Consider the following 14,183-nt stretch of genomic DNA (forward strand, 5'->3'; position numbering starts at 1 on the left):
AGTCTGACAATTTTGTTGATCTCAAAGTGGAATTTTTGCTTTATTCCAAAATGATGATAATTCTTTCACTGTCACTACGGAAACCGCTCTGATGGGCTTGTGCAATTCCAAGTGTTGATAAAGAAATCAAGAGCCATGCAAACTGATGGTAGCTTGCTTCCAGTTAGTTCAGACACAAAAGTACCAAGCAGATTTTCTTTGATCTATTTGAAACCATGTTGTTCATGGGAAGACCGCTTGCAATATGTATGAACATTGCTTAGAAAGCCTCGCCATTATGTTCCTTGACTATTCGTGCAGATGTAATATCAGAGTGTATCATGGTGTAAAGAAACATGTGCAAGCTGTGATCAGGAAGATTATGTAACTAAAAAATGTTTGAATCGACTGAATATTTACCTGAGGCTGATCCTTGAATGTCAATCACTTCTTGGAGGACAAAGAAGTGGGTAATAATTGTTTGATATATGAACTTAAACATCTGTGGCTTATCCCAGCATCTCGAGAACTCCCATTTAAGAAAACTGATGGAAAACGCCAAACTCCTCAGCAATTGAGCTACCCCTAAAATTTATTTCATTTAGACCGAACTTCTTATATATATATATATATATATATATATATATATATATATATATATATATATATATATATATATATATATATATATATATATATATATATATATATATATATACTTATATAAACATGTGAAAACGTATGAGCACATACATGTATGCTGTGCTTATAAGTTTACAAACGCAAGGGTTTATGAACTTATGAACACTCCAGTGTGTCTTTGTAGCTCTGATAACTGGATGTTTCCAACTTTTTCTAAGTTTTGTTTTTCTTTCGTAACAAAGACAATAAATATTCCAAATCGGAATCTTGTTTACTCTTGATCAGAAGTCTGTGTCTTAACCATTAAATTACATACATAAGGGCATGTAAACATATGAGCACACTAGACTCATAGAAACTATAAAATGTACGTCTGCGATCTAATAGTATACATGTTACTCTATAAAACATCCTGCTATCAGTTTTTGGAGAACCAACACCTATCAGCACACTTTTGATAACATGTTATGTTATTATTTACCGGCAGAAACGAGGCTTACAAACTGTTTTGAAATGTATTACTACTTGTTGAGTACTGAGTAAGGTTGAGTTTTATGTAGTACACTTTGAAGTAATAAAATGCTTGCATTAATTTTTATTACTGCACATTAATATTGATGTATGGTATACATATAAAGACAGCAAAAAAGTCCTATTTGAAGTTAAAACCTCAGTCAATTCAACTAAGATAAATTAAAACTATATTACGTGTTTTGGGTATTTTGTTTTCCCTTTTTTTGTTTTCTAAAAAAAAAAAAAAAAAAGATAAACCAGTAAAATAAAAAAGGGGAAGGGTACAAATAAGTGAAAAAAGGGGGAAATGGCAAAACAGGAGAAAAAGGGAAAGCAGGAAGAAAAAAAATATTTTAAAAAACGATATGAATTAACTATTATTTATCTAGTTTTGAGGATGCGGCACAGCAGCTGAGTGGTTAGCGACTCCGCGGCACAGTTCTGAGATCATGGGATCAAGTCCAGCTACTAGCCTCCCTGTGCGGAGTTTGCATGTTCTCCCCCTTGCCTTTGTGGTTTTCCTCTGGGCACTCCGGTTTCCTCCCACATAACAATAACATGCATGTTAGGTTAATTGGCAGTTAAAGAAGTAAGTCATATATAAAAAAGTGTATAAAACAATCTATTTGTAGAACATTTCCAATCTATTTGATATAACTTCAGGTTGCATTAATGTCTTTTTTTAGAACCGTCGTGGGAGTACTTATTGGTTTCGAAGGTACCATGTTAGTTAACTCGAGTCTGAAATTTTCACTAGAGCTCAGCTTATTCTTAGTACTTACTGAAACGTGTATTCAAATACTATTTTATTTGGAGAAGGAAGAGCAAGTCGACCAAACACACTCCAAGAAACTCAAAGAGAAAAAGACAAGACAGGTTTGTCCATCCATTTTTCACATAATTTAATCACTCATTCCGGGGGAAGGCATTCAAGGTATTCAAAAGAAGAATCAATGCTATCTGTTAGGTCGCCGCCCTCCTTTTGAGTCACTAGTGTCACCATCCACCCGACTCCCCGTGTCACCGTCCACATTCTCCTTCCCTGCTCAATGTTCCATGACAACAAGGTGAGGCCGACAGCAGAGGTTAGGCAGAACAGCTGCTTCCTGGGTAGGAAATTCCAGCCATTGAGGGCCATCTGTCTATATGTTCACTGATGTATGTGGGAGCTATCTATCAGGCTGCGAACCCTGCAGCTGCCGGGTCCGTCACAGCCCGGCCTACCATCCGCTTGCCTACCGTCAGTTTTCTCCCAACAAGTAATGGAAATTCCATCTCTTTTTGAGAACTGGCCCTTTCGGCTTGGCTCACTAAAAAGAGCCTCATCTTTCCTCTCCCAAACGGCTCTTTAGATTGTTTGGTATACATAACTGTCAACCTCCACGGCTCCATGCCTGTATAAACTGTCGTATTTTCACTTACAAAATACAAAATAATCGTACACCATATTTATTTTTTGAAAGGATGAATGATGGGAAATCCCTAGGCGGATGCGATTGACAAATTTGTGTTTTTCCGTACAGATTTCCTTCTATGTCGTACTCGTCTTAAAATACATAAAAAAACCTTACTTTGTACGGCAAAACCGTACAGGTTGGCAGGTATGGGTATATTGTCAATAATTATGAAACATTATTCAGCAAATGAATTAATAATTAATATAAAAAATAGGCATATGATCTTAGAGCAATTTTTTGTAAGGCTTTTAAAACACATAGTTTTGGGAAGACTATTATGCTCTTTATTTTTAATTGGGCATGAGGCAAGTAGTTTTTATTACTACGTAACATAAAATTCACGCCTCATTGTTGGTACAGTGAGACATATTTTACATCCATGAATAAAAAGTATATTACAAGCACACTATGCACACATACTTTAATGAGAATTTAAATTGTAAGTTTATCTTTTTTTTAAACTTATGGTCTTATTTGCTACGTCTTATATAATTGGAAATAAGGAATGTATTTGTGATAAATTACAGTAAACATAAAAGAAGAACATGCAATAGATAAAAGATACAGAGTTGCACCTTTGTAATTTGGAATTTATACTGTTCTAATACAGTCTAATCTTAGAAAGAAATCCATACCAACTTTTCACCGGTTTGACCAAGGCTTCAATTATGAAATCATTTGTTTTGCCTGGCCTGATTATAAAGCTAAAAATACAGTGTCTTAACAATGTTGCAGCAAACATCGGAATGACACTATGCCATCTTAGAACTCTTGAGATGGACCAAATTTTCATCACTATAAGGAGCATCGGATTATTAGGCATACACCCAGAAAATTGTCTTTTCTTATATAAGGCACACTGGACTATAAGTTGCAGGGAATTAAAACTACAGTAAGAGCGAATTGCTTAAAAAAGAAATACATAGATTGATTTACATTTATTTTATGGAACATAAATGACACCATAACATCTGGTTTTACCAATAACATTAGTTAATTAATTAATCTATCAATTGCTACTGTGCTGTCCTCACTTCAAATAATACATTTTTTGTCTGAAATAACCAGACTTTTTATCTTCAAAATGTTGGGTGAATATCTTGAAAATGCTTGAAATTATTTTCATTGCCGTGTTTCCTCGCATTCTGACCATGCTTTTAAATGAAGATATGTTTTTTTTTAAAGTGCGTAATAAACGTCCAGTCCTCATTATCTAGTCATCATTTGAAGCAATACTGGCCCCTACTGTTGCACCCATGAAGACAGGTTTATCAAACAAGTTCCTCGCCCTCATGTAGGTTTTAGATCAGGGGGTGGTGCAACAATAGTCTGTACTCTGTACAGCCCTTTGAGACGTCTTGTGATTAATAAACATGACTTGACTGTATACAATGCAGGAAAGGGATGGGCACCACCAAGCTGCACTTGCCCGAGACACACCACAGGTAATGGTGCCCCTATAACCCTAGTGGTTAAGGGAAATTACCCGACGACCCGACTCGATTGTCACACAAAGTCCAGCTCATCTCTGAAGAGCTGTATGATGCTTTACACCAAAAAACAATGGCAAATACGTGAAGAAGGTGATGTATCTGAGTCAGATCAAAGGCTTCTCCTGCTACTGGTAACCATGGAAAAACAGTACTATGAGAAAGATTGGAGAGGAAAAGGTATGATTATTTTAATATGTTTTTTGTAGGAGGATGAACATGACCCAAACACTTTTAACATTTTCCAGTGCTATAAAAATGGGTAAAATATGTCAATGAGGTGCTGGTACGGGTTCACGAGTGACAAGCTATACTCGGATGAATTGCTCCTCCACTCTACTGTCTCTCAGCACTGTCCTGCATGGCCCAAGCTCTGCCCCTTTAAAAATTGAATTGTCTCCAGCAAGGCAAGCGGCTGTTTTTGACAAATCAGCCATGGACCCAAATGCTATAAAGATAAATATAACTGAGGAGAACAGTGGATTTAACGTCTCTTGCACCGAATTATTTGCATTTATCGCCTATGCGAAGGGATTGCCTTAATAAATTCTCTGTAGAAAGAAGTCATCAAATAACTAAAATAATAATGCATAAAGACATTTCCAGGGAAACCATGCTACATTGGGAGCAGAGACCCTGTTGGATGTGAGAGAAGAAGTGTGATTGTGACACTTCTGGGGAAAATAGATGAGTGGAAAAATAGATTTAAGAGGTGGATTGCATCTTCAAACTACTCTACTACTGTAGGTTTTGTTGCAACACAGGGCATAAAAAAACGGGGGAAACCGTTCACGGACGGCGACTTCATGAAGGAGTCATCAATATATCAGAACCCATATTTGCAGACTTCAAGAGCAAAAGTGTAATAATGCAGAAAATGAAGACAAGTAGGAAAAAGGCCGTACAAATGGCATGCAATATCACCGAACAGCAAATCAAGTACATTCAGTACCGGAAAAATCAATTGCCTGTGATGAGTCATGTAATGTGATGAATTTCTTAATTGCATTTAATTTTGTCGAAGCAATGAAGCATAACGTAATGTATTTAAACTTGAGGCATTTTCCTAGACCTCCTTAGTCAAGTTGGGCATTATTATAGAGAGGATGTGCTGTATCCAACTTAGTATTTCTGATAGTAAGCTAACACAGTTAGTATGGATATAAACAGCATGTGTTGCATTCAGACCAAAAAGTTTGAGCCTATTACTCCTGTATTGGCCAACTTGCACTGGCTCCCAGTCCACTTAAGATGAGACTTTAAGGTTCTCTTATTAACATATACATGTTTGCATGGGCTTAAACCCTCTCATCTTTCTGATTTGATTTCCCCCTATATTCCTGGACGTAGTCTGCGCTCGGAAAATGCCGGTCCACTTGTGACTCCGAGAGCCAAGAAGTCTCCAGCCTCGAGAGTGTTCTCGATCCGGGCCCCGGTGTTATGGAATGCACTACCTCCGGAGATAAGATCTGCAACCTCAACGGAAGTTTTTAAATCGAGACTTAAGACCCACTTCTATTCCAAAGCTTATGATTGATGCCCACCTCATATTCTGTATTGTCCTGTCTTTTTCTGACTACCTGCCTGGTGGTGATACGAAGGAGAAGGACAATTTGAGATGAGTCAGCGGACCAGCGTCTGACCTGAAGCATGTCAACCCCTGCATTTACCAGCTGGCAGAGATGGGAATCTGCGTGGTGGCCGTCATAGACTTTCTGGACTAGTTTACAGGCTGGGGGCGTCGTTGCTGTCACACACTTTCCGGACATTTTCAAGATCTTACCTAGTGTTTACTATTCTGTGTACAGTAATGCTAATTGAGATTCACCCTGGTCAATCCTGGAAGGGTGATTACCGCATGTGAGGTCCTTTCTTAAGGTTTCTCTTTTTTCCTCACACTGAGGTTTTTGAGTTGTTCCTTGCCCGCATGCTGGTTTAAGATCAGGTAATTGTGCAATTGTGTAATTGGAATCCTGTGCAGTCCTTTAAGACATTTTTGTGATTAAGGGCTATATAAATAAATGTGACTTGACTTGACTTGACATTCATTATGAGGCATATAGAAGACTTTTAATTTTCGGCACATACATTTCATATGTTTCTAAGCCTCTAGTGTGCTCATATGTTTACATGCGCTTATGTTTGTAATTTAATGGGTAAGACATAAACTTGTGCTCAACATTTCAGGTTGCCTACCCCTGACATGGATAAACCTTTAGATCTTTTTAGACCTGCTTATAACAACATCCGCGGATCTGGAACCTACATAAGGACGAGGAGAAACTCAAAAACCTCAATATAAGGAAAATGAAGAAACCTAAAGTAGTAGAGCACATGAGGTAATCAACAATATTTGTCTTTATTTTTTTTTTTATCCTACGTAATGAACTCAAAACTCCCGGCACTCTGCTCAGCTCGTAAAGCAGAAGGGATCCAGGTCTTTTTTTTTCTCGCCGTTTACTTCAAAGAGCCGTCTCGTGGAGTTGTTTCGTTCTCGAACGACCCATCACGACACCCAACCTCCAGTCCGACACAATGAGATCTCCTTCTTCACTCTGTGACACGCAGAATAGGCTGATTTGATTAAGTCCCGGGCCCTCATTATGTTAGGTAGGGGTGTAGAATTTCAATGATAATCCATAATGCATGAACGGGGGTTTTGTTGCCATGGTGACATAAATTCAAGGTTACCGGCGCAGACGCATAATTGGGTGCGCATCGAGCGCTGAAGAGGTGCTGTTAAAATTCCCCCTCGTGAAAGTGGAGCATCAATCACGCTGTCGCAGATTGCAAGAGGAGTCGTAATCAGACCAAATGCTAGGCGGAGAGAACGCCACGGCGGGAGGTCTCTACCTACTCTCCAAAAAGTCACCCAAACATATGAGAATAGAAACGTCATAACCTAGTAATGAAATCTATGTCTGATGAACACGGCATATTTACATGTGGTGGAAATAAAGTTCTCGAATAAAGCTTTTTCTATTCTAGTTTTGGCAAAATTGACCAAATTGATAAACTATTGTTGACTAACTTTTCTGTATTTTAACTTATTCAATACCAGATGTTCCTCTCAAATGGGAAATGTAGGTGGCAGCCAATTATTGCCATATGGACTCATTTTGGAAGGCCTACAGAAAATTATGTTCTAGCTGTTTAGGCATAGGACATAAAAATAGCTTGAACCCTCATATTTTATTAGAAAAAACAACATGTTTTTAGTGTTTATGATTGTTTAGTAAACAAAAGTTGGAACATTGCTGTTTCTTGAAAATACTTGTTTTTATTGTAAACTGAAAAAAAACAGATTTTTTTGTTTGTTTTTGTTTGTTTTTTTTGCATTTGTTACACTTTCAAGGGCACACTGCTTGAAAATAACATCTTATTGCAAGGACGCTGAAGTTTTTCATGGGAGATGCAGGAACGATGCACGGACCTTTCGGGGCCCGATGTTTCTGGTGACGTTACTCCACAATGTCTGTCACTCAGGGGCTGCCCACACACTCTCAATAGCTGGATAGGGAAAGCACAGCAACACGAAGAAGTGGGGGGTCCTCAATGTGCGGACAAATATTGGTCAACGCCATTCCATGTAGTGGTGATTTATCATACTAAAACATTACCAAAGGCTTGATACTTACTGATTAGCAGCGCCAAAGGCATTAAATGATTATTGTTTTGAATAAAACAAAACAATTTATGTTTTGGCACTTAGGGACAATGCTTCTGAATTTGTTTGTATATTTCATTAAACTGATTGAGTTAAACATGTTCACAAATAAATAAATAAATGCGTCTGTAAAAAAATACATATATCTTGTATCATTGTTAAGCCTATAGTTGAGCAGACACTCAACATAACGAGAGAAGACAACAGTTTGAATTTGAACTTGCAATGAGAAGAGGGGAGGGCCCAATCCTCTAATAATACATTCTAACCTGTTTTCAAGCCCTCCCCCAAGCCCTTTTTTATTATTAAATATCCCAAGTTACAAATGCCGATATACTCTTAAAGGTGTGGGGGTCAAGGAACAGCAACATTAATAACACGTCTGTTTGACGAGTGAAATGATACTGCTATGCCTTTGAGAAACATGTAGAATTGTCTTCCAGTGCCTTCGAGTGGTTAACATGGTGTTGTTTGCTGCTCATATTAATTTTGGACGTGAAAACCATTGCCATAATTTTAATTTATGTCCTATTAAATCAAGTATTTTAATGTGAATGTATATATGTATTTATTATGCATCCCTAGGTTTTACTGTAGCTTTTTCCATGCACTTTAAAGTCCAGTGTGTCTCAAAAACATATCACAAAAGATTATTTTATGGGGTGCGCCTTATAATCTTTTTTTAACATTAGTCATAGTTGTGTCGTTTTAACAATTAATTGGATCTATTACTTTTGTCCCATCTTTTTTTACATTAAAAACTACAAACATAATTTGGACATGCAACATTTTTATCAGAAGGCAGCTGTATTTTTCGTTTTCTTTAATCTCCTGTCTGTTTTTTCTTTTTTTTTCTCTAGCTTAATTTGTAATTAAGTTGGTGTCAGTTCGTTTGGCCCCTTATCTGGCACCGCCAGGCAGAGCGATAGCCTCGGTCTGTAAAGTTCCCGCCCCAAATGATGGGAATCAATTCAACGCGGGATCTACGGGATGAACACAGCTTCCAGCTGTGGGCTCATCAGCCTCATTTGAGCAACTGACAAAAGCAAAGCCATTTTTGTCTCTTGGGTTCCCCCCATCCGCATATCCTATTACTAATGTATGCCAGGATTCTCCATTCTGTACAATTCTTTTGGCCTTCGTCCAGAACGGTGCTTAGAGGTGCATGCTTGGCTGGAATTCTGCAATCAGTGATTAGAAATGAGAATTTATGGTATTTCAGATTGTTTCTACCATTTCATGTGGCATCAAGCTCTCTCAATGGAAGAGAAAACAAGTATGACAGTATGACATATAAACGTTTCCAAAGGGATTCTCTGTATTAGGAATCATAAGTAGTCAATCGGATATCAGTTAGCTTAGAAACGTGAGAATGCTTGGATAAAGACTCACTGGCAACATCAGGATCTCGACAGTATCTTTTCTTCTTTTTCTTTTTGAATGATACAGAGGCTACAACTATTCTAAACTACAATCCTAAATAAATAGAAAAAAAGTCTTATCAATTTTAATCTTAAAAAAAGGGTGGACCAATTGGGATGTAAGCATGATGCACAATTGAGATCTGAGATTGGATGCAAAACATCACTTTTTGATCTTTGCCTAAAAAAAAAAAAGTAAAAAATAAAAAGCACTTGGCCTTTAACCTGGCGTAGTATCTTTTTTGGGCTTAAAACATGGTTGAATAATGATGAATCAACTTATTTACTATAATTAATCTTATGCATCTGTTTATGATACAGCCAAAATAAGTGCCAAAATCATTAACCAAAAGTGTTTCAAAGGCTATACAAACATACACGACTTAAGTTGATGAATAAAAATACATGCATTGTTTAAATCAACCATTCCTTAATTTGAAATATTAGCTAAAATGCCAAAAGAGTGTCTACTTAACGTTATATTTGAGCTTGCCCCCTCCAAAAAAGTATTATTCAACACAAATAGTGAAGTTAAATCAGAGATAAAAACCGATTCATTGACCACACAACTAATTGATCTGACTATAAATGGCCAAATCTTATGATAGAAATGGCCCGATACAACTTTTTTCATTTCCCATTCTGATATTAGAGCCCAGATTATTTTCTGATACCGATTCTCAAGTTGATTCCGATGATCAATATTGCCCTTCATTTTAATCTTGCCAAGTCTATATTTTGTGTTACTTAGGGCCAATATCCATATCCATAGAGCTTGAATGAGTGTGAACATCGAATATTTCGGAAGAAGTCCAATGCAATTTTTTGTTCATTGTCAACCATTCTCACCAGACAGGTTTTTCCAACAGAGTGAGGGATCTTAACATGAAAACATTCTCTGCTGAGAGTCACTCATGCGCAAAAGTGTCTCTAACTCAAGATATAACATACAGATTACACCATCAACATCAAGTATGCGTACCAAAACTCCTCGACAGTTTTAAGCATTTTCGCTTGGATATTGTAAATAAAAAAAAGTACTTGCATAATTTGTAAAGCAGACCTTGCATATTATGGCAGTACCTCGGTGATGTACAAATATTTAAAGACAACAGTCGGACAGTTGATTGTAACAGAGTCTGGCTCGCCTCAGGAAGATTTAAGTAACGTATAAGTCAAGACAGTGTTGACATGAATTCTACATTTACAAGAGTACATTTCACGATAAAAAAAGCTTAAACGTTATGCAAGACTATGTCCGACAAATTTATTTGGAATTAAATGCATGCAGTCCAAAGAACAGACGCCAGTTGTTAAACAGGTCCAAATGACAAACGTCATTGTTCTATTTCAAACTTTTGTAAATCGTTTTTTTTACAGATTTTGCAGTTGACCACTGAATATTGCACATACTATTTGTTTTCTTTACTGTTCTACCATTGCTAATGAGCCGGTTCTTGGCTCACATAGATAAACAATGATTATTTGATTTTAATGTAATATTTATTTGCGTTTCCCTAAAAAAATGAAATATGTTTTTTTTTGGGGGGGGAATAATGTCTAATGAAGAAACACTGTGACCGATTGGTTATAGATAAGGAATTTGTATTTATTTTTTGTATGAATTTCTAGTATGATCTATAAAAATGTGTTTTTCATTGTACCAATTTTTGTGTATGTTATCGTTTGCCACATATTTAAATCAATTTTTATGCTAAATATAAGGAAAAAAATCAAAATGTTCCAATTATTTGACTATTCATTTCAGTAGTCGATGAGTAGTCGACTATTAAAATAGTCATTTGTTGCAGCTCTATGTGCTGGTAGCATTTCTATCTGGCCTATTAATAATCGCATCGCCCGCCACCCCATTCGCATCTGTCAATGAAGCAGCCACTGTGGCTAATAACCATTTATCAAATGAGATTCATAAACCATTAGGATGGTGCTTATTATCTCTCGTACGAGCCAGCTCAGGTATTCATAGCCCGAAGGTATGAAACCGCAGACCAATCATCTCCTCCATCTCTGCAATATTTCCCTCCTTTTATCACGTGAATTATGCTTTATGTCACCATTTACCGGGATATTCCTCATTCCAAGATTCCTAAACCGGACCAAATTCATTCTTACCGCCGCCCCTTATTTCAGCCGTAGCTGTGACGACAAGGTCAAACATCACCGGCGGAACGGGATGCAGAATCACGGCGATCCCTGTCGTTCTGCTGCTGGAAATCCAGCACCGGTCTTCAGGCCAGGTGCATCAAAAAATCATGTTTAGTTCAACTCAAGTGAAAGGCGCGCTTCTGTAAAAGAACAATTGTAACAATTCTCAAATTTAGAGACAACATGTGACTAAAAAGGGATTAGTTCAACAGCATTTATTCAGAAAGTACAATTAAGGGGAAGGCTTTCGGCAAGGGTCAGCGGATAAAACCAAAAATCATTATTACCGATACTCAGCAAGTAGTAAACACAGGAGAACTGTCAAAATGCTATTCCTGTTCCTCAGTTCCCTGTTCAACACCATATTTCCGGTGAACCTGGTAGAGAAACTCCAACTGGGGCTCTCCTCCTCCATCTGAGGCTACATTACGGACTTCCTCTTAAACCTTCTGAAGGCTGTGAATCTCGGCAACCACATTTTTTCCACCCAAACGCCAAGCACCAGATGCCCCCAAGTATGTTTGCTGAGACCTGTATACCTCGGACTCTTCGACAGCCCACCCCGCAAACATGATTGTGACGTTTGCTGACGACACCACCTGGGCGGGACTCGTCTCTGAACAAGATGTGAAGGTATACAGTTAAGAGGTCGAGATACTGACTACATGGTATTAATAAATTCATACTCAATTACCAAATCCGAGGAAGTGTTACTTGACGTCAGGAGGACAAACCCAGCCCCAATATATGGAGGCTTTGTGGAAGGGGGTACACTACATCAAAATTCTGGGTGTGAAAATCTTCAACAACCTCTCATGGTCTGCAAAATACAGGGCTGTGGTGGGTAAGGCCCAGCAGCGACTCGACTTCCTAAGGGTCCTGAGGAAGAATAACCTGGAACAGAAGTTGCTGTTGTCCTAAAACAAAGCCACAGTGGAAAGGATTCTGGCATACGGCATCACCACTGAATGCATGGCAGGGAACAGGAAAAACATAGAGAGTATTCAACACAGCCCAAAAGAGATTTAGCTGTTCTTTGTCCAGTCTAGAAGACATTGCCGGCTTGCTATATTGTATTCCCACCTCGGCCACCATATATTTGGCCTGTTACCGTCTGGTAGGTGCAACAAATCCCTTAAAACTAGGACAAACAGGATCAGAGAAAGCTTCTTCCCCAGTGTCATCACAACCCTAAACAAAATCTCAATACTGTGAAAACAAACCTTGCGACAAAAAACAAAAAAATATGTTAATATATATACAACAAAATACACATATAAGCTCTTTGTGAAAGATTTTGTTAAAGATATAATGCACATCAAACTAACAAAACACATGAGATTAAACATGATAAAACAAGTATTTCATAGACATAAATATGAGGGAATCTGGTTTTATTTGCAAATGGTTACCTTGTGTAGAAGTATTTCATTGTAATTATGGTTATCTGAATTAATACACTGTATTTTTGGATGTAAAAAGGTGCACTGCTAATCTGTACATTGGCTTTTGTTCTCAAACTGTTTTTTTAAGTGTTTTTTTCACGATTGACATGGCGCCCAATTGGCCCTGACCGTGTGGCACCAGCTGCGGCTCGTTGATAGATTTGCTTCCCTTCTATTTTAAGCTCGGTGCTCTCACTCACCCTTTGTCATTCCGTCAACGAACCTTTGCACCTGCAAGACGTGGATTTTGACTCTCTCCGGTATCCCGTTTGAGTATCATGTCCGGTATCAATCCCGTCTGTTTGTCCTGTTTTGTTTTCGGTCTCCAATGTCTGGTATTGTGCCCGTCATTCTCGTCCTGTCTGAATTCTGTCTCTAGTCTCCTATATCTGTTATCAATCTCTTCAATCCCGTTCTGTCCAATATCGACATCATCTGTTTGGTATCAGCTCGTGTAACTGGTATCGATATCGTTGGTCTCTTGATTTCTGTTGTTCCATGCCAGACTTCTGTCTTTCTTCTTTCGCCCAGCGATCGCCGAATCACTGGCTTTTTGTGTTAATAATAAAAATAAAAGCTTGTGTGAGAAACATCACACATTTGGGTTCTCCTCCCTGTTCCAGTTCTTGACAGTTTTATTTTCTTATTCTACGAAAGGTTTTTAACATTGTCTTATTTGCGATGTTGTACAATATTTGTATTTTTGTTACATAGCTGCTTTTTTTGGTTTTTGTTGTTGAAGTATTTTATTTTTATATGCTGTAAAAGGTTTTTATTTTGTGTCTTTTGCACCATTTGACTTTTGGCTTATTTTTTTTAAATATTGTGCAATGGAAGGTATAGTTTTCATATTGACATTGTTAAATGTGTTTTTGAAACATTGCTGCTTTTCTCTTGTACTCTCTTGACTTTTTTTCTCAAACAGTTGTATTTAGAATATTAATATGAATTTGTTTGTATTGCTAACGTTTGCATCGTAAACATAGACCAATTTGAGGCTGTTTAGATAGTAAAGACAAACTAAATCAAGGGGGTACTTCAATTATTGGTCAATTATTGGTCAATTAATGATCATAATTTACATGGTATAGTGAATCAGTAATGGAAATGTATTTACTTGGATCAGATCAATAGTAAAAATCCCAGTATCACCCACCCCTAGCTTTGAGACAAAATAAGGACCTTTTTACCGGTTCCACAATTTTACAAACTTCTCCACCGATCATTTTAAAGAGCATGAAACTTAAAAGAGATTCAACAGGGCTGCAGCCAAACATCTGAACGCGGATTCCATTTTAATGAGTGCTGTTATTCTAGCGCCACTGTCGTTTTTTTGACGCCCATGAGCCAATTAGTTTCCATCAAAAGCGCAACCAAATATTTACCATACGAGCACCTGCGCA

This window comes from Urocampus carinirostris, chromosome 15 (assembly GCF_059441175.1).
Source record: "Urocampus carinirostris isolate Australia breed hairy pipefish chromosome 15, RoL_Ucar_1.0, whole genome shotgun sequence".
Taxonomy (NCBI): domain Eukaryota; kingdom Metazoa; phylum Chordata; class Actinopteri; order Syngnathiformes; family Syngnathidae; genus Urocampus; species Urocampus carinirostris.